General features: G+C 44.3%; 1 non-coding gene across 1 annotated transcript; it reads left to right on the top strand.

Moving 5' to 3' along the window:
- The first annotated feature begins 548 nt into the window (after positions 1-548).
- TRNAA-AGC (transfer RNA alanine (anticodon AGC)) lies at positions 549-621 on the top strand. The gene has a single exon. It is a non-coding gene; the product is annotated as a tRNA-Ala (tRNA).
- Positions 622-21385: the final 20764 nt, after the last annotated feature.

Genomic DNA, 21385 nt, shown 5'->3' on the forward strand with positions numbered 1-21385 from the left:
ATGGTCAAAAAGTTGGAAAACAATTCCAGAGTTCGATAACTGCGAACCAGACATGGCAGAACTGAGATCCACACAGGCCGAGTTTTGGTGAGAAGAGGAGGAAGGGATAATATTTGGGAATTTGGAAAGGAAATTTAAGAGAGATCTTTGAGAAGCATGAGGGTGTTACTTACTTGAGGAGAGAGAAGGTTAAAGAAGAACTGAAGTGAAGAGGATGTTTAGTGGGAGCAAATTTCCCAGACCTGATGATTTTGCCTAAGGCTTGCTCCAACCTTAGCTCTGAGACAGTAAAGACAAGGATTTACAACGTAAGACCTGCATTAAATTCCTGGCTCCACAATTGCTAGTCTTTGAACTTGAAGGCAGAGTTTGCATTTAATTTGTCTTTGTGTCCTTAGCTCTGAACACAAGGTACAAGATTACTGTGTAATGAACATCTACGGATTCTAAGCAATCTTGTACTAGTCCTTCCAGAAATGTCTGAGACTGTTTTCTCCTCTGCAAAACAGGCTGCTGTTTTCTACATAGGATGACCATCAGGATCACATGGGGAATTAGCTCAAGTGGTAGAGCGCTCGCTTAGCATGCGAGAGGTAGTGGGATCGATACCCACATTCTCCATACCATTTGAACCTTGGGTCTCCAAACAAGATCATAGACATTGAGCCAGGTTTATTTTGAAGATCAAATGAAATAATCAAGGTGATGAACCTTGTGAAATGCTAAGTGCTGCATAGCAGTTGTTTGTGGTATAGTTGTTACGATGTAAATTAACTGGTCCCTATTTTTATTTATGGAGGGCAGACTATATTGTGGAATCCTAGGAAAGTGTTTTGGGAAATAGGAGTAGATTTAAAGGCTGCCACTAGAAGTGCTGTATGAAGACTAGTATTCTGTACTGAAAGATAATGATTTACAAGGTAATTTTTATAATTAACATGGTGTAAACACATTCCACTTTCTAAACACATTGTTCAACTTAGTAACTGCAACTCCTACACCCTTAGAAGGATAATTTTCTCCTCCTGATTTTTTTTTGAAAAATCACTAGCTAGCACTTCTTTAAAATCCAACATTTAAAACAAATACACCAAACTCCACCAGGAGATGCAACCTCTTGATCTCAAAATCCAGGCAAAGATATTAGCAAGATGCAGAAATTATTTCAAAACTGTGTAGTAATGATGAGACTATGGTGGGTGACGAGGATATAAGGGAGAGAAGGAGGGAAAGAAAGGGAGGCAGACAAGAAAAAGATCAAAAGCTTCCCAAATCCCAAAAACTTTAGAAATTTTTAAATTTCAGGACACCTGCTGTTTAAGCCTAAAATATCCACTTTGATGCTTTAAATAGATGAGACCAAAGTGACATCATTGATGTCACTCTGGAAAACATAGATCCATTAGGGTGATTTTTCACAACATTCTTTCCAAAGATATAAATGTTATTTGTTTCAAATGAAGAAAGGAACCACACTGGTCTAAGTCACACTTCCCCAGCTATTCTTTTTACAGCATAAATTAATGATCTTACGGTTTACACTGACAGACACTCAAAGGTGTTTAATCAGCTGTCTCTGACAAAACACAGCATTTTTTAGGCTGGCACATTTACAAATAAAGAAAAAACAGCCTGTAATCCCTCATAAAGTGGAGCTATAGTTCAACTCCATTTGATAAAATGACATTCTCTTGAACAGTTCCTCATGAATGCATAAACAGGGCACAGCTCGGGAAGTTCAGGTACGTGCAGAGCATAAATATTGCATGGGATACATTAGCCAAGCCCTGGAAAGAAGGGTATTTCAACCTTCCTATCCCAGTTAAAAGGGGGAAGGGGCCAACTGTATAGCTAAGGCAATAGATAACCTGTTGGCTTCCAATGAATCTAGGTCATGCAGAGAGAAAATGTTCAACCCAATAGAAGAAGCAAGAGTGGGAGAGTGGAGGTAATGGGAACAGGCATTTCTTTGAGCAGGGCAGCATTTATGCATGCAAGAAATGAATAATTATCTGCCCTGATTGTTGCCTCCTTGGAAACAAAAGGATGAAAATCCTAAAAAGATGAAATTGCTATGGTGCATAGACTGCTGGTAATATCTAGGCCCAGCTCATCCTTGAGATATTACTGGCAGTCTACACACCACAGCAATAATTACTGAATATCCACTGTGAGCCAGGAATGGTGTCAGGGATCATAAATCCAAAAGCCATGAAGATACTTCTGCTGTTCCATTTCAATGGGGAGGAACATAGTCAGGGATCTTGGTGGCTACAGAACACAGATCTGTCTACATTGAATGGAAAAGGGATTTATTTAAAGGACCTTGACTGGCAAATGTATAAACAAAATGTGGTATATTCATGTAGTGAAATATTATGTGGCAATAAAAAAGGAACAGACAATGGATACATCCACCAAATCAACTTTTAAAGAAATAATGAAACACTATGGGAAAAGCCAGACAGAAAATACTACATAATGTTTGATTCAATTTATATGATATTTTTAGAAAAGTCAGAGAGTCAGGAAGCAGATTCTTGTTGCACGGGACTAGAGGTGTGAATGGTGATCAGTAACAAATGGGCAAGGGTGAACTTTTCTGAGGTGATGGAAGAGTTCTAAAACTGGATTGGGGTGATGGTTGCACAACTGGATACATTTACTAAAACTTATTGAAATGTACACTTACAATGGGTACATTTTATGGTCTATAAATTGCACTCCAATAAAATGGCATGACAACTACAAAAAGGACATTGGACAGCTTGCAAAATAGGGCACAGAATCTGGGAGGGCTGGACAACTAACCTAAACAGCCAGGACCAATGCTTGAAATATGCCACAGGAACAGTGGCCACTACTGCAGCTGCCCTCACTAGAATGGGATCCCCAGGGTCTCTGCCTCTGTATGCCACATATTTCTGGGGCTAGCCCGGGCACTGGTCTCTGACTGGAGGGGACTATCAGAGCTCTCAGTTTAGCTGAAAGGAGGACTGAGAGAGCAGGTGTCTGACATTTTTCCATTTCTATACTGCGAGCTAGGCATTGCTTATGAGAAGCAGGAGCACCCCAAACATAGGAATGGGGTTCAGATGCAAAGTGGACAAAAAAAACAAATATCCACTACAGACCAATACAATCCACTTTTTAGTATGTTCTGGGAAGTGCGTGATAGAGGCATGCACAGAGAATTTGGGGAGCACTTATAAGGTAGGAGGGGAACTTAGGCAGACTGGTGCTGAAGAGAAAGGTTCCTGGAGGAAATGATGCAGAGTCTAAATGAGGAGTAAGAGTGAGCCCAGTGAGTACAGGAGGAGTATTCTAGACAGAGGCAAGTAAAGGGAGCTCAGTTTCCAGCATGTCGAGGCTGAAGTGGAGACTGATGAGTCATGCCGTGGTAGGAGATTTGCATTTATTTTATTGGCCCTAGATATCATGGGAGGGATTTAAGGTGGGGAGTGATCTGGTACAAATTTTCACTTTGGAAGGACAATTTTGGCAGCAATATGAAATGTGTGTTGAGAGGAGCAAATCTAAAGGCAGGGAGACCAGGCGGAACCTGCTGTAATTGTTCGGATGGGAGATGATATGGGCCTGAGCAAGAGTGGAAAGGAGGGTGTGGATTTAGTAGATATTTGTGAAACAAGAAGAAGAGGAATTTATTTTTGAGTTGCTGTGGTGGGGGTGAGGGGGGAGGTCCACGACTACCTTAAGTTCAGTGTGAGTAATTGGGCAAGTGATGGTGCCATTGGCCAACAGAGAGAAGAGGTAGAGGAAAAGGCAGCCCAAGAAGGGGGAGATAATAGGTTCAGTTTTGGACAGGTTGAATGAGAAGTGCCCACAGGATGTCAAAGATGTCAAGTCAGTAGCTGGATAAATTGGATAAATGAGTCAGAGTTCAGGAGAAAGACTAGAGGGCATGATTTGGTGTGTCATCCTATAGCCAAGCCTACAAGGGGCCATTGGCTTGTCCAAGTCAAGCATGCATAGGGAGAAGGGTAAGAACAGAATTATTGAGCACAGACACCCTTGTTTCAGGAGAAACACTGGAAGAGAGCCAAGGAAGGGGCCAGAACATAGGCCAGAGGAGGCAACCCTCCCAACAATGTGTGACCCACTGTGTTACTACAGCTGAGAGAACATGCAGGGACAAGACTGAAAAAAATACTCTTTTGAATTTAAAAATATGGAGGCAATGAGGAACTCCAGCAAAAGCAATTCCAGCGGAATGGTGACAACAAAAGCCAGGTTTCTGGGGGACAAGGAGGAAATGAGCAATGAGGAAATGGAGACAGTGATCATCAACCACTTTTCAGGGAATCTTGGCAGAGAAGGACTGGAGACAGAAAGAGTAAGAGAAGAGATTTAAGGTCCTAGAGGGTTTTCCTTGAAAGTGCGAGAGATGTGTGAGAGCCACATGCACAGGTGGAGGGAACACAGCCAGCAGAAAGAGTGCATATGAGATGTATGAGAAAGGAGATATTCGCTAGAGCAGAGTTGTGGGGCAGAAAGAGGGGAATTTCTGGAGAGTACGGGGCAGTAATGAGTCTCAGCAAAACTCTGATACTCATGAGAAGGAAGCAAGAAAAGGTACAAAGATAAACGTGTAGGTGAGTGAGTTGTTAAGGTAAAGGCTAAGCCGCTATCACAAAAAGGCCCCAGAATTTTGTGACACCAACAAGATAGAAGTTTACTTTTCTCTCATGCGATGATCCAGGAGGAGTATGCAGGCTCTGCACCCCTTGAGCTTTTCCCTCCTTCTCTACATCCTTGGCTTCTAACCTGCACCCTCCCCCAAGTCCAGGGGAGCACTGTGACCCACTGTCTCAGGTATGTTTGCAAACTACATTAAATAGATTCCTAAACCTCTGCCTGCCTCCCCTTACCACAGCTGGCCTGGGCTAAAATATTCAACAGCTTGAGTCTTAAAACAAAGGGTAAAATAGAAAATGCTTACATTATAGATTTGACTAGATATCTACTGTATGTATGAATGAATATTTTTCAGACACTTTCTGCCTTTTATTTGAGGGATTGCTGAGGGCTCCTTTCCCTGTTCCCCTTAGAGGTGAAATTATCTCTAGCTTTACTTTCCTGCTGGGAGAGGGAACTGCTGCTCTCGAGCATCAGAGCATTTACTCATGGACTCACTCCCAGCCATCCATGCCGTCATTCCCACCTCTGGTTGCAGAGAAGACAGCATTCTCCTGCTCTGCCTAAACTCATGACTCATCCCTTTGTTATCTGTATTCTCTGACTCCTGGTCTCTGTTGGTGCTACTGATCAAAACAGAAATTGTAAGTGGATAACAGTGTTGCTGGGGGAAAAAAAATTGAGTTCTGTTTGGAGCCCGTTGTGTTTGGGGTGTCTGGGGGTCACGTACGTGGAGATGTCCACTGAGCAGCTGGTGATCCTGGACTTTAGGAGGAAAGTCATCTAGTGGTCTGGTGGCAAACCTGTTCCCTGAAGGAAAACCCCCCTGACTGATAGCATTTGCCAACTTTTATTGTGTAAATATGGCTACCATAGCTAATTTCAGCTGACCAGTGGTTTAAAAACCAGCTTGCAGATTTCCTAAATATTTAATAATCAACTCTTGTGAAAACAAGCTGGCACGAGCCAGCTCCAGACACCACTAGAAGTTGAGAATAGAGATACACATTTTGGAGCCAATGATGGCAGGCAAAACCCTGCAAGTGTTTAAAATATGCATGGCATAAAAGGAGAAGAGAATCAAAGGCCCAATTCCTTAGCATTCAGCATCTCCCTCCACCTTCTTCCTGGGGCACAGAACCTCCACATTAGGGGAATGAGAAAAATTTCATTGGGTTCTATACCCAGTATGCAGAGTTCTAGAATCAAGAGCCCATAAAACTTGGGCTCATAGGGGAATAAAATGTTACTCCAGGAGAAACAAAGTTCTTAAAAACCATCAAACATATGACAATAGCCACCCGCAGAAGGTCCCCCACCTCAAGGCACCATCTATGCAGGAGGGCTGGAAACAACTGGTCCAAGTGAGGTGGCCTCTGGGAACATTCTTAAGACCTACATGTCATTGGAGCAGGCTGCCACTCAACAGCTATGTGGCAGCTGGGAAGGCTGATGGAAGGAGGCTTTGATGGAAAGCCAGGGTCTTCTCAAGGTCTGAAACAAAGTACAATGAGGAAAGGCCTTTTGTTCATCTGCCCAGGACTGGCTGGTCAGCATCCATGTCTTCCTATGCAATGGACATAGTGGCTTTGAGCTATAAAATCAGCCTTAAAAATCAGCCAACTCCCTTTGCATGGATTTGGACTTTCACCAAGCTCCCATGCAGACTTGCAGCATTTCCTGCAGTGCAAAGGATGCTGTAGGACTTGCATACTCCGGGCTATATGTAGGCAGACACATTTCTTACCATTGTCACTCCGATTTGTCAACTGGTCATCTTGTGGGATAGGTAGAATCAGTTCCTCTTGAGTCGAATGCACTCTGGATTAACTATCACTTCCATCATTAGGATTTATACTACAACTAAGCATTTATGTATCACAGGTAGTCCCAGGCACCACGCTAAGCACGTGGCATATACTATCTCAACTTACCTTTATGGCAACCTGACCAGATAGAAATTGGTATCCCCATTTACAGATTAGAAAAGTGAGGCTCAAAGAGTTTCAGTGTCTTGGATTCTCTGAAAATGCAACCCTGAGGATAAGACCATGAGCTATGAGACTCCACCAAGGCCAACCTGAAGATTTGCCAGGGCAGCCAGTGCAGCTAAAGTTCCTGCTCCTTAACATCACTATTAAAAAGCAGCAGGTACCATTGCTCTAGGCCTGTGACCTCTGTTGCCTCCCTCAGGGAGAACACACATATGAGAAAAAAGAGGGAGAAGTGGTGGAGAAATAGTGATGAGATTCTGACAAACAAAATGTATTCTTAACAAGAAGGGCTGCTCTGTGTTGAAGCAGAACCCTGTAGGTATCTCTAATTATGCATAGCATAGACTGTCTCCTTCAGAGAGCTCTGTTTCCCAGACTGTCCAGGACTTGTTATTGCATTAGGCATCTCAAGGGCATGATGGCCATCTGGACGGCATCTGGCTTTCTTCAGAGTTAAGGTCTACTGACATCTGGCAGGAGGGTAATAGAAATAATCAAGATATCCAAGCCTCCATGGCGGTAAGAGGCAGGCCTGGTCCTAGGAAGAGTTGGGTGTATCAATAATGATAGCAACAGGGATGGTAATAGCAACAGCAGGAAGAGGGAAAAAAAGATATAATTTGTGAAGCACACACCAAGGTCTGCGGTCTGTGCTGGGGGCTCTGTGGACATTCATGAGCTGACAGCTCATCCAGAAAATCACGGGCACCTAGGATGTCCCAAATAGGGCCAGGAAAAATACTGAATTCAGTGGTTCTTTTCCTCCATGAGTTGTGATCTCCCTCAACTGATGATCATAGGAATTTTCCTCCTGGGCTGGCAGAGTGCCAAGACAGATGGCTGCAGACATCTGGGGAGAATGCCGGGGGGTCATCTGGAGGTCACTGCAGCCGATGAGTCAGGGCGAGGCAAGCGGGTGGCTTGGCGTCCTAACCATGTTAGCACCTTGGCCCAGTTCACATCTGGACTGCATGGTGGGCCAGAGTTGAAAGACCTGATTTAATTTTAGCCAAGATGGTCCCCTCTGCCTCCTCCTCACAGGACAGCAGACACAAGCAAAGCAGCAGTCGCTCCTCTGTCCCATCCTAGGAGCCAGTCGTTGTTCTCAAGGACGACCCAGCATTGGCCCAGGCACACTCTTTCATGCAGGGACACACACTTGGCTCCCAACTTTGTAGAGCTTCCTGACTGCTGGTCAACAGCGACCGCTGCTTCTGGGAGTCCATTCCATTTGCCATGGTGATTTCAGTGGCTCTCCCTTCATATAACCCCATCTGCTGTGCTGGCAAACATGCCTACTTAGTCACTTAGGTAGTTTTGTGGGAAGAAGAGATTTCCTAACTAGACGGGAAGTTCCTTGATCCTTCAGTATCTGACCTCCTTTACCTCCTTCATGGAGCCTCAAGGTCAGAACCTTCAACCCTCCTTAGAGTCCTTCTGTATTAGTCTTTTCATGCTGCTGATAAAGACATACCAGAGACTGGGTAATCGATAAAGGAAAAGAGGAGGCCTCACAATCATGGCAGAAGGCAAAAGGCACGTCTTACATGGTGGCAGACAAAGAATGAGAGCCAAGCAAAAGGGGAAACCCCTTATAAAACCATCAGATCTCATGAGACTTATTCACTACCATGAGAACAGTATGGGGGAAACCACCCCCATGATTCAGTTCTCTCCCACTGGGTCCCTCCCACAACACATGGGAATTACGGGAACTACAATTCAAGATGAGATTTAGGTAGAGACACAGCCAAACCATATCATCCTCTTTCATATTTGTGGGAAAGGGTTTGTCTTGTGTCCACCCCCAAATTGAGTCCATGTCTCAACTACTTTTCTTCAACAGTTGCGTCTCACTTTGGGCTCCCTTGGCTGGAGCCTGCTTCTGTGCCTTCCCAAGGACACACAAACTTGAGGTCAAATGAGCAGCTAATTTGCTAATCATCTGGGGAGCAGCAGAGGGGTTTACACTGTAGCAGACATAGCAGGTATCTTAAAAATGGAATATTAGAACCCTGTCCTGAAAGCTCTCTGGGCCCCACTCCCAGGAGTCCCTCTCCTTTCTTGGTAGGTCTCTTGTCTCACTCACTGCACATCTCTCCCCCAACCCACTCTTCCTGAGAGCTGTCCCTGAAATCCTCCAATTTCATTTTTATTATGAAGAGGAATTTTTGTTCTCCTGATGCTATGGCTTTGGGGTTATGTGTTGAGGATTGTCTTTTCAGAGCCAAATGGCTCACCAAGAATTTTACTGAATGAAAGCCCTTCTGTTCCAGAAGAAAACCATGCCACTCCTTTAAGGAAGTGGTTAAGGAAGTGGCTGCAGGCAATTGTGGTTGGGATTTTTCCCTACTAAATCACTCCCTTTCCAGGTAGGTAGCAAAATGGGTTCATCCACTAGAATCTTTCTGCTATCGCTCTCCCTCCAATCTCTCTGACTGAGTAATTAGGGTAGAGGTACTTGTGTATTTGTCCATCCTAGGCAGGCCTTTCTATAACAAACAACTCCTTGTATCTCGGTTACTTAATATAAGAAGTTTATTCCTGGGCCAGGTGTGGTGACTCATGCCTGTAATCACAGCACTTTGGAAGGCCCAGGCGGGCAGATCTCTAGAGGCCAGGAGTTCAAGACCAGCCTGGCCATCATGGTAAAACCCCATCTCTACTAAAAACACAAAAATTAGCTGGGCAAGGTGGCACCTGCCTGTGGTCCCAGCTACTCCAGAAGTTGAGGCATGAAAGTTGCTCGAACCTGGGAAGTGGAGGTTGCAGCGAGCTGAGATTGCGCCACTGCACTCCAGACTGGGTGACAGAGCAAGACCCTGTCTCAAAAAAAAAAAAAAAAGGAAGTTTATTTCTCACTAACATGTAGCTCTAACGTGGATTGGGTAGGGGATCCTCTACTTCATACAGTCATAAGGGACCCAGGTCCCTTCCATCTTGTGGCTCCATCCACCTCTAGCATCTCAGAGTCTTCTCTATTCAGCAGGCAGATGGGGAAAGGGAGCAAAGATTGCTTGTGGAAGGTTTATATGGGACACACCTGAAAGTGGCAGTCGTCGTTTTGGCTCACATACCATTGGCCAGAATTCAGTTACATGGCCACACTTAACTCCAAGGAGAATGGAAAATATAGTTCAGCTGTCTGGAAGAAGCACAGGGCATGAGTGTTGGTGAGCTGTAGCAGTCTCTACCACATTCTTTTAAGGGTAGCTTCCCTTTACTTCAAGGTGTAGTTTCTTTTAGTGGTTCATCCAAGTTAAAAAACAAAAACAAAAACAGCAACAACAACAAAAAACCTGGTACCTTGCATTGATACAAGAATGGCCATAAAACTGAAGCCTCCTGAATCCTTTCTGAATAACTCCACTGGAGTAAGAAGTAAAGGAGTAGGCAGGGAACAAATATCCTAACGCCAGAAGAAGGACCACTGAGTAATTCTCAGTTTAAAAAAATTAAATATGGCAGTCACATAGTTTTGATAATATGGCATCTTCCTCCTCCCTTCTATTTTCCTCCAAAAATGGAGAAAATTATTTATTCTTTCCCGTCTGCTCTCTTATGTCTGGAAGTCTTACTTCAAAGCTTCAGGAGAGACTACTTTCACCCCAAGATAAAAACAAAAACAAAAATAAAAATAAAAACACCTGTGAAATCACAGCAACTTAAGTGGGAGGAGAATGCAATGTTCTCAGCTATGTCTTGCTACGGAAGATGTGAAGGGAATATAAATCAACGTAGACAGTGCAATGTACTTTGCTGAAGCGTAAAAATTATAGGGTTTCAATCTACAGAAAGAAACTGAAGAGCTTTTTGACACTAGGTAAGTACATTGTGTGCAGTTGACTCCGAATCTCCTAGCAATGAAACTCTCTGGAAAGAAGGCTTGATATCCAGAGAGAGAAGGGGATAGGGAAGGTGGCCATTCATTCTTGTGTGCCCAGGACAGCTGTGGATCATGCCTGTCCTCCCAGTTCATCACTTACAGCCCCTTTATTCTCTCTCTCTCTCTCTCTTTTTTTTTTTAACAGAGGCTCACTCTGTCTCACTTAGGCTGGAGTGCAGTGGTGCTATCTCAGCTTACTGCAGTCTCCGCCTCCTGGGTTCAAGCTATTCTCCTGTCTCAGCCTCCTGAGTAGCTGGGGCTAGAGGCATGTGCCACCACACCCAGCTAATTTCATATTTTTCGTAGAGGTAGGGTTTCACCATGTTGGCCAGGCTGGTCTTGAACTCCTGACCTCAGGTGATCCACCCTCCTCGGCCTCCCAAAGTACTGGGGTTACAGGCATGAGCCACCACACTCGGCCAGCCCCTTTTCTCTCAAATAGGTACCACTAAGATAATACTTTCTATGGTCCAATGGAAGGCATTTGAATACAGAACAAATTTATTTACATCTAATATCACCATGGGAAAATTATATCTGCAAATTACATGAGGAAAATGGTTAAGTAAATCATGGCTTATCCCTAAGGAGGAAGCCACCAAATGATGACTACGTACGATATTTGAAAACTCTTAGAACCCAGAGTACTGCCAGGGGTCCCTAACTGGTTTCCTTGCCTCCAGTCTTGCCCCTTCTAATATGTTCAGGGCCATTGTGTACAGTGCTTCATATTACACACTGTGCAACTCCAGGAGATGCCATTCCCATAGACCAGGATGAGAATCATGCCTACACTGGAGTTGTGCAAATACCCAACCTGTCCAACTGTATAGGGCAGGCCTGAATGTGTTTCCCACACTTGTAGTCTTAATGCTTAGTCTTAACATGAACACACTGAGCATGGCATTTCCTGATTAAAGTCATTCAGTGCCTCCCCTTTGATCTCAGGATTAACTGCAAATTCATTTTTGTGAATAGGGCAGCTCATGATGATATCTGGCCCCTGACAAACTCCCTAGCATCCCCTCTTGCCTTTCCTCATCACAGAGTCTGTGATGGTTAATTTTATGTGTCAACTTGACTGGGCTATGGGGCACCCAGAGAGTTGATCAAATAGTATTCTGGGTGTTTCTGTGAAGGTATACTTCTTCGATGAGATTAACATTTAAATCGGTGAACTAAGTAAAGCAAGTTCCCCTCCATAATGTGAGTGGACTTCATCTAGTCAGTCAAAGGTCTGATGAGAAAAGAAGGCTGACCTTTCCCAAAGTAAGAGAAAATCCTCCTGCCTGACAGTCTTTGAATGGAGATATTAGCCTGCAAATTTTTGATTTACCAGCATTTATAATTGCATAAGCCAACCCCTTAAAACAAATCTATTATCTATCTATCATCTATCTATCTATCTATCTATCTATCTATCATCTATCTATCTATCTATCATCTATCTATCCATCTTTCTATCTATCTATTATCTATCTATCTATCTATCCATCTATATTATATATCCTCTTAGTTCTGTGTCTCTGGTACAGATTTTGGTACCAGGATTTGGGGGGCTGCCCTAACAAGATGCCACAGGCTCGGTAGCTTGAAAAATAGAAATTTATTTTCTCATAATTCTGGAGACTGGAAGTTCAAGATCAAGGTGTCAGCAGGGTTGGCTTCTGGTGAGGCCTCTCTTCCTGGCTTGTAGACAGTTGCCTTCCGGCTGTATCCTCTACAAGACCTTTCCTCTGTGCACACATGTGGAGAGAGAGAAACCTCTGGTGTCTCTTCCTCTTTTCCTTGCCTCCAATCTTATCAGATGAGGGCCTCACCATATGACCTCATTTAACCTGAATTACCTTCTGAAAGGCCCTATGTCCAAACAGTCACATTGGAGGTTAGAACTTCAACATATGAATTTGAGAGGGACACAGTTCAGTTCATAACAGAGTCCAAGCTCCCAGCATGCTATTGAGCTCCTGACATATCCTCCAAGTGCTGTGAACTTGCCAGAAGCCTGCTTCCTTAGGCTCACTTGCAGCTGGAATATGTGACTGCCATCTTGGCTAATTGAACCTGAGGAGAAGACTGTTGGCGGCTTCTGGGCAGGGTTTTCTACTCCAATAAACTGAGACAAATGGGAGGAAGTATTTCCTACTTTCACCAGAAATTGCCATGTGTACATGCCATGAAAAACACTCTTCCCTCTGCAGAGAATACTCCTCCAATTTCTCTTTACTAAGGTCACAGGAGGCATGCATCTTTTGGTCTAAGGTTACAAAGCACCTCCTCCAGGAAGGCTTCCTTGAGCACCGCCCCCCACAAGTCCAGGTCTGGGCTTCCTCTAATGCATTTCCATAACCCCTGCCATACACTTCCATTTCATCACATTGCATTGTCCTCATTATCTGTTTATCATTGCCTGTCTTGTTCTCCATTGAACCCCTACCAGCTTACACTGAGCCTGGTATTCTCAGACATACACAGTAAATATTTCTTAAATTTAAATTGAAAAAGTAGAACAATAATAGTCTGTATGCTATGATTATGACTATGTGAAACACTTGAGTAAAAGGAAAATGTTAAGAAGAAATGATAAAATGACAACAGTGGTTGTGTTCATTCGTGGAATTATTGGTGGCTTTGTCTTTTCTCTATTTCCCAAGTTTTCTGTGATGTGATTCTACTATTTTATAACTTTTAAAAGTATGGTTTAAAAGTTCACGTGGCATAGCACTGTAGTTCTCAGCCCTAAGCTGGCTGGTTTCAAGCTATCTTCCAAAGGAACTGATTTCCTCACAGAAAAAGATTCTGAAAGTTGCCTTGGAGTTGTCCCTAATGGGATTTGACCTATATGTTTTTAATTGGGGAATGTGACCTCCCTGGAGGATGGTTCATTACTGCTCTGTGGGGTTTCAATAATGATCACAATCATCACCTTGGCAGGTAGGCATTCTCCAGATGGCAAGCCTGCCCTGGGAATCTGTGTTACAAAGATGTCCTATAGCTGGAATGCTGGAAGGCCAGTGAGGTCTGGATATCTTTTACGGAGACGAAGCTACCTGGCGTTATCCCCTAGTTTTTAGCTTCACTCAAGGGGAGAGAGGAAGTCAAACACCTAAGAATATTTATAGTCCAGTGTAATAGTCTCTGTAGGTGTAAAGAGGTCATACACCTGTTGGTGTTTATTAGCTGAGCAGCCATGCTGTGTCTGTGGTCTTCAGAAAGGGGCCAGTTCTGGGAATAATGTAATTTTAACCATAACTGGGGGTAAAGGATGATGCCGTGGGTTTGTAATGGTGGGATGAGAGGATGAAGAGCAGAAACAACTCACACATACTGAGCTCTGTGCCTGGCAAGCACTGGGCAGGGTCCTTTAATATACCTCCCCAACAGCCCTTACCCACCCCTTCCCTTCTGGCTGCAGGGCCACCTGCCATTGTAAACACTGAAAATGCCAGAAGTCTGCTTCCTCAGGCTCCCTTGCAGCTAGAATATGTGACTCCCATTTTGGCCAATGGAACCCAAGGAGAAGATTGTTGGGGGCTTCTGGGCAGGTTTTTCTACTCCAGTAAACTGACACAAATGGGAGGAAGTACTTCCTTCTTTCACCAGATATACAATGCCTGGAACTGTGACAGCCATCTTGAGAACGTGAGGAAGCAAGCCTAAGGCCAAAGTCAAAAGACTCTGGGGATAGTAAGACAGAAATATGGAAAGAGGGGTTGAACCTTTGGTAATATTGCTGAACTAGAGAACCAACCCAGGAAATGCGCTACCCCTAAAATTGTGGCTGTATTATATAAGAAACCCTTTTTAATTGGGTGTTCTATTGCTAGTAGCATCCCACGTTCCTTTAATCCTCATGAGAACCCTATGATGATGGTCTGATTGTCCCCATTTTAGAGATGAGGGAACTGTAAACTCAGAAGATCATCTGGCTCCAAACTTGTGTTGTTTCCACCATACACAGCCCTGACTGTGTTCCTAAGATCTGTGAGAGCTCTTTGTGAACAGGTGCTGTGAAGATGTCAGGCATTGTATTCCCAATCCTGGGCCAAACGTGCTTCTGGCTACACTAAAGAATCACCTAGAGGCTGGGCACAGTGGCTCACACCTGTAATCCTGGCACTTTGGGAGGTCAAGGAGGGCAGATCATGAGGTCAGGAGTTCGAGACCAGCCTGGCCAACATGGTGAAAGCCCATCCCTACTAAAAATACAAAAATTAGCTGGGCATGGTGGCGCATGCCTGTAATCCCAGCTACTCGGGAGGCTGAGGCAGAAGAATCGCTTGAACCCAGGAGGTGGAGGTTGCAATGAGCCGAGATCACGCCACTACACTCTAGCCTGGGTGACAGAGCAAGACTCAGTCTCAAAAAAAAAAAAAAAAAAAAAGAACACCTAGAAAGTTTCAAGTATTCTTTCAAATGCCCCAGCTGCAGACCAGCCTAATTAAAGCAGAAGCTCTAGGGGGCTGGCTCCATACATTGGTGTTTTTGAAACGCTTCCGTGTGATGTCAGTGTGCTGCTACCACAGCTGAGTTCCAGTGTGCAGTACAGAACATTATAGGAGGGCTTTTAAGCAGAAGTAGCTTGAAATTGTTTACATTCAATATTTTAAAAGATCCTAATCTCCTCAAAAGCAAGAAATAGATTTACCTTTGCATCTCTCTTATTTCTGTCCTGTCTTCTTGTACCCTTAGCCCAGTTTTCAAATGAAATTTAAAGTGGCAGTGTGCCTTTTGCCCCAGAGGTATAAAAGGTCCCAATTTGTGGTATTTACCAATTTCTGTTGTGTAAATATTCCCTTCATGGCTCATTTCAAGCTACCATAGGATGCGAACTGTCTGGGAAAATTCTGAAAATGTAACAATCAGCTCTCATGAGTCAGCATGAGCTGATGCCAACCCACCACTGATAAGGTAGGACTCACATACCAAGGGATTTCAGAGTACAGGCATGTAATTTCAATGACTTAGGTAGACCAGGTGGAAGGCACTTGAAAGTGATGGGGACCGTGGCAAATTGGAGAGCAAATGCCCATCTAATGACAGTCAAATGTAAATATCTGGGGAAACAATGCTTGAATGAAAAACTACTTAAAGATTGAATGCAGCCTCCTCAATTCCCAGTTTAGGCGATTGATTAATGATTAATTAATAAAATTAAAATTCTAAAACTGGGGTATTTTTCCCTATTATATCCTTTTCCCAACTATTTGACTTGCAACTCAGGTGGAGGGGTTTCCTACTAGGATTTACTCTCCAGAGGCTGGGTGCAGGGGCTCACACCTGTAATCCCAGCACTTTGGGAAGCCGAGGAGGGTGGATTACCTGAGATCAGTTCAAGACCAGCCTGGCCAATATGGTGAAACCCCATCTCTACTAAAAATACAAAAAAATTAGCCGGGAGTGGTGGCAGGCACCTGTAATCCAAGCTATTTGGGAGACTGAGGCAGGAGAATCGCTTAAACCCAGGAGGCAGAGGTTGTAATGAGCCGAGATCACACCACTGCACTCCAGCCTAGGTGACAGAGCAAGACTCTGTCTCAAAAAAAAAAAAAAAAAGGATTTACTCTTTAGAAACTCCTGCTGTCACTCTGGCTCTGGTAGAGATTCTCTCCAGGTGGGAGCAGAGGCAGGTGCTTCTCCATGCTGGGGTACAGATGCTCCTGCTTGATGCAATCACTTGTCTTGAAAAGGGGTCAGATTGTGGGGTGGTCATTTTGGAAGCAAAATGGGTGATGACGGAGTCACTGTCACAAGGGCCTTCAGCCCCAACCCTTGTCCTCACTCCCAGTCTGGCTCAGCTGATCTAAGGATGCATTGAAACTTTCCATCCTTGAGTGGTCCGTGGAAACAGAGGGTGCCCCTAAACCCCCTCCCTCTCAGAGTCCTCCCATAGGTCTCTGGACGAACGTTGTGAGTAGATCTTTGCAGATTTCATCACATTGTGAAAAACAAGGCAGGTCAATGCTAATTGAGTGAATAAGTTCGAATTCTGTTGCTTGTAGCCAAAGGCAGGCCACACTGCTTTTATCCTCATGAGAACCCTATGATGATGGTCCTATTGTTTCCATTTTACGGATGGTACAATTTTCTCATTCTCAGGCACTTCAAGCCCCACCTTGTGCTGATCCCCACCTCAGTACACCCCTTGCTGGTCTGCAGCAAACCTCTAGAGGCATCTAAAGTGCGGCTCATTTTTCTCTCACCCCTTGGCCTGATCCCACCTTCCTGGCTTGGCCTCGGCCTGACCAGCAGCCCCTGGTGTCAGCATACTCCCCATGTACATCTCATGGCTCTGGGCTTCAGCCACCATCATCTTGGCTTTCTTGGCTCATGGCAGAATCATGATGCTGCCCTTTGCCCTGGTGGCCCAAAGAGATCACTCCTGATGAACATGATTTATCCTGTGAATCATAAAAATTCCCCATTGCCTGACCCTGGCTTGGCAAGGCCTTATAGACATTAAACCTCATTAATCCTTATTAAAGCCCCAGATGGAGGAGTTATTTATAACCCCTCCTGGATACAAACTCACAGACATGTGGGTCTATGGGTATTTTTCTGCTTCATTGGGCAAATTGTGTGTGAGAGCCAGCTTCCAGGTATGTAAACAGCAGGCACTCCAGGCTCCACTAACCACCGCTTATGAAGTTGGGTAAGGGAGGTTTCCCAACACTGGAAACATCATAAGGATTACACTAGAGTAATGTCAAGAGCCATCTATCTACACTAACTCCCTGTAAACTACTTGAGGCCAGGAACTTCTGTTTTATGTGTCTCCATAGGCCCTGTGCCCAACACTTAAAAATATCTGAGGCATGAGCTGTCCCAGGGAAGTCAGGTAGATCATCCGAGGCCCGTAGCAGGTGACAGTGCAGACCAGAGCCAAGAATTCTGGCCTCCAGGTGGGGGCCTGCCTGGGAGACTGAACCCCACCTGTGATAAAACCAGTGCTTCGTTGGACAGGATGGAAACCTTCAAGAGGCATGTGATTCTAAAGAAGATTCGAACCCACTTGAAGGTCCAAATGCTAGATCTGACAGTGCAGTCAAGTACGTAAGTTGGAGGGTGTGGGGGCTGCAAACCCGAGAGAGTAAGAGATTTGCACTTGGCACCTTTATTCATTCAGCAAGCATTGATCTCACTCGTTTTTCACTGTGGAATGAGATTTGCAAAGGCCTTCTCACAGGTTTTGTCCAGGAACCTATGGGAAGTCCCTGCAAAGTAGAAGGGTTTAGGGGCATCACTTCTTCCATGGCTCTCCCAAGGATGGAAAATTTCATTGGATCTTTAGATTGTCTGATCCAGACACTGGGTAATTGGCGGGGGGCTCAGGGGTCATACAGCCAATTCTATTGTCAACTCCCCTGCCTCCAGTATGTCCCCTGAATCTGACTACCTCTCTCTGTTGCCCCTAACCTGATCCAAGTCACCACCCCCTCTCACCTAAATGACTTCATCAGCCACCTCATTGGTCCATTTGCTTTCATTCTTACCTTTTGCCATCCTTCCCTTGCAGAGTAGCCACAGAGACCTCTGGAAACAAGTCCAAATGTTTCTCTCCCCTACTTAATATCCTCTAATAGCTTCCCACCTCCCCTTAGCTAAACTCCAAACCTCTTCCCATGGCCTAGGAGACCAGCTATAGCCTCCTTCTGTCACCTCTCCTCACTCTCTACACTCCAGCCACACTGCCTTTGTTTCCCACCCTTGAAACTCACTTTGTTGCCCTCTGCCCAGATAATTTTTCCTGCAGATCTTCCTCTGCAGACCTCCAGGTGCCTCTGGCTGGCACCTTCTTGTCATTCAGGTCTCAGGGCAAACACCACTCCCACCAACTTCTAACCCTCCATTGCTAGAACCGAATGTTACTGGATTTTATCTGGTTAACATATCTGTTCTATTCTGAGCAAGGATGGAGCAATGTAACAGTTTGGTTATATTGCTTTGTACTGTGAGGTTCATGGGAGAAGGATCCTTATCTGGTCAAGTCACCTCTGTGTCCCACACTTAGAACAGTGTTGCTTCACCCATAGTTATTCAATAAATAGCTGTTGAAAGATTGAATTTTCCTGAGATTCAGTCGTATCACAGGTCAAAATGTATTTTCTGAATTTCATGCAGTAAAAACCATCACAGAGCCTACAACATTGAGGATGATGACGATGATGTTGATACATGTAGTGGGGATAACGTGCTCACTAAACATTCTACCTGCCTCTTACATTTCCCGGGTGCTCAGTAGACTAGTTCTGCACGGTGAGACATGTTGGAAGCCAGGTTTGTCGCTTCCGGGTGGTGGCAATGAGAAGCCTGGGTAGGTTTCTCTGGGCTCTCTTCCCCTTCTGCTGTATGGGTAGGTCTCTTGGTATAGCTATGAAGTGGTGGTTCCTTGAGGCCACGTGAAGCACAGCTCTCTTCTACCCCTCACCCTATTGACCCATGGTGGGGGCATAGCTTGACTGAGACATTCAGTTCATTGAGTAAAGCCACTGGGAGTTGGGGGTCCACACGTCACTGCATCATACTTAGCCTATCCTGACTAATGCAACAGCTAACACCTTGTGAGTTCTTACTGCATGCCAGGACCTTTGCATATATTATCTCATTTACTCTTTATATACCCTATAATGTAAATAAGATTGTTATTCTCATCTTGCAGATAAAGAAACTGAGAGGCAGAAAGGTTGAACAATGTGCCCAAAGTCACCCAGTTAGAAAGTGGGAATTATGACTTGAATCCAGGCAGTCCAACTGCAGAGCCCACGCTTTTAATCACATATTTTAAGGAACATTCTACTTTTTGGATTAAAGTTTTTCATGATAAAGATAAACATAAAATCCTTTGCCATTAAGAAGTCTCTCCCTCATGTTTATCTTAAGAATATCTTTGGGTTAAAAGCAATTTTAAGAGATGCTCTTCCTGACTTGTTTCTCTTTGTCTTCTAATAAGCTCTAATTGAATGATGTTGCAAGCAGGTCTGCTCTCTGGAGCCAGTCTGCTGTCATGCCAACTAATTTAGAAATGTATGGATCTTACTGTTTCAAACCTGAGGCCATATTGATTCTGGAATATGCCCCACTAATTGCTGACAGCCTGATGCTAAGAAAAAAATAGAAGAAAAAAGCTTTCATGTCAATATTTGTTACTAACCTTGGTAAATAAACATTATAAGTGATGGTGACTTTTTCCTCTTCTAAAGCTTTAATTACTGGCTTGCACACACTGCCATCATTTTGTTCTTGTTTGTGTTTAATAGTCTGTAATCCATTTTAATTACATTCTTTGCTTATCAAGATCAGACTCCAGAGCGAGGATAGAACAAAATTTAACTTCTGCCTTTTCCCCCCTCTCTCTATCCGGTACCTTAAAAATATTCTGGGATTTAAAAACATCTTAAAGATAAAAATTTATCTTTAAGCTTAAAGCAAACAAGCAAACCATTAAAAGGAAGTTTCTTGCTACTTTTGCCAATTTATCAGTCCACTGACAAAAGCAACTGGACACACCTGCTTCCTCTATTAACCTTAGAATCTGAAGCTTGCAGAGAATTTTGAGAGAGTAGGGGTGGCATGGGGAGGAGAGGACTTCTAGGGTGAGGAAAATGTTCTCTTTCTTGACCTGGGGTGGTGAGTACAGAGTGCTTTGTTTTGTAATAATTCCTTGATCTTGTGCATTTATGTTGTGTGCACCTTTCCACATATGTGATACATGTCTATAAAAATGTTACTTAAAGCACTGAACGTGGCTAGGTTTCCAGGGTTTTTCAGTGGTTTTGTTAAGGGTAGTCATTTGAAGGTAGCCAAGCTCTTTTTTTGTTGCCACTTCTGATGAATATACTATTTTCATTTTTTATATCTGTATTTACAAGAGTAAGAATTATAAGGAAAAATGACTGTCATGCAGAAAAACACTACCAAAAACGAAAAAGATACTCTTTCGCTTACCTAACAGTCCCCGGTGGAAGCTCCTGGTCAGTGAGAGCCCTTCCACACAGTGATTCAGGGATCAAGCCTCAGATTGCAAGGCAGAATTGACAGCCTCAGCCTACTCAAAGGGAGATCTAGAGTAAAGATTGTCCACTGGAGGAGTCCTGCACTGGGCAGAGATGGCCGGCTCCACTATCCCGCCATGCTCGGTCATTGCCTGAGGGTGCCCTAGAAGACGGCTTCAGCTCTAAAGCTACTTGTAGTCCTTGAAGCTGAATGGCAGTTATTTCTTGAAAGGTGATATGAGTGGTACACCTTCATGACTGTCACAAATGCTCTATAATGGAAGGGGAAGCACCTTTTTTTTTGGTGATCAGGAAGCCTCTTTGCCATAGTGGTAGCGGGCAGATTTGAACTTGACTCCAGAACCATACTGGCGTGACTTCCCCCAGGTGCTGACCTGCCTTTCATTGCCCTTGAAATGTCCCATTGCCTCATTGTCTGTGGCCCATTAGGGGACCTTTTAAATTTTACTCCCCAGCATTTATTCCCTTTTTTTTAATGAAAGCCTCCATTTTTGTGTGGAAAGCCCACCTCCACCCCACCCCAATTCTTAGTCCATGTGGTTTGGTTGGCCACCTTATCTCCACTGATCCAGCTCTATGGTTATTCCTATCCCTTAGCCAGAAGGAAGCTTTCCGTGTTGGGCACATGACCTAACCAGGGACAGGGACTTCTGCTAGGCATGCTCATCTACAGGAGGGTGACTCAGAGAGGATGCAGGCTGGAGTTGTGCAGCCATCTTGTCACTATGGTGGGGGAGCTTGGAGCAGCTGGGACCACTGTGGGAAGCATGAGGGTGAAGCCAACATGGTGGAAAGCAGATCTAAACCTGGAGAGAAACTGGGTCTTACGGAGTATG

Source organism: Pan troglodytes, chromosome 15 (assembly GCF_028858775.2).
Source record: "Pan troglodytes isolate AG18354 chromosome 15, NHGRI_mPanTro3-v2.0_pri, whole genome shotgun sequence".
Taxonomy (NCBI): domain Eukaryota; kingdom Metazoa; phylum Chordata; class Mammalia; order Primates; family Hominidae; genus Pan; species Pan troglodytes.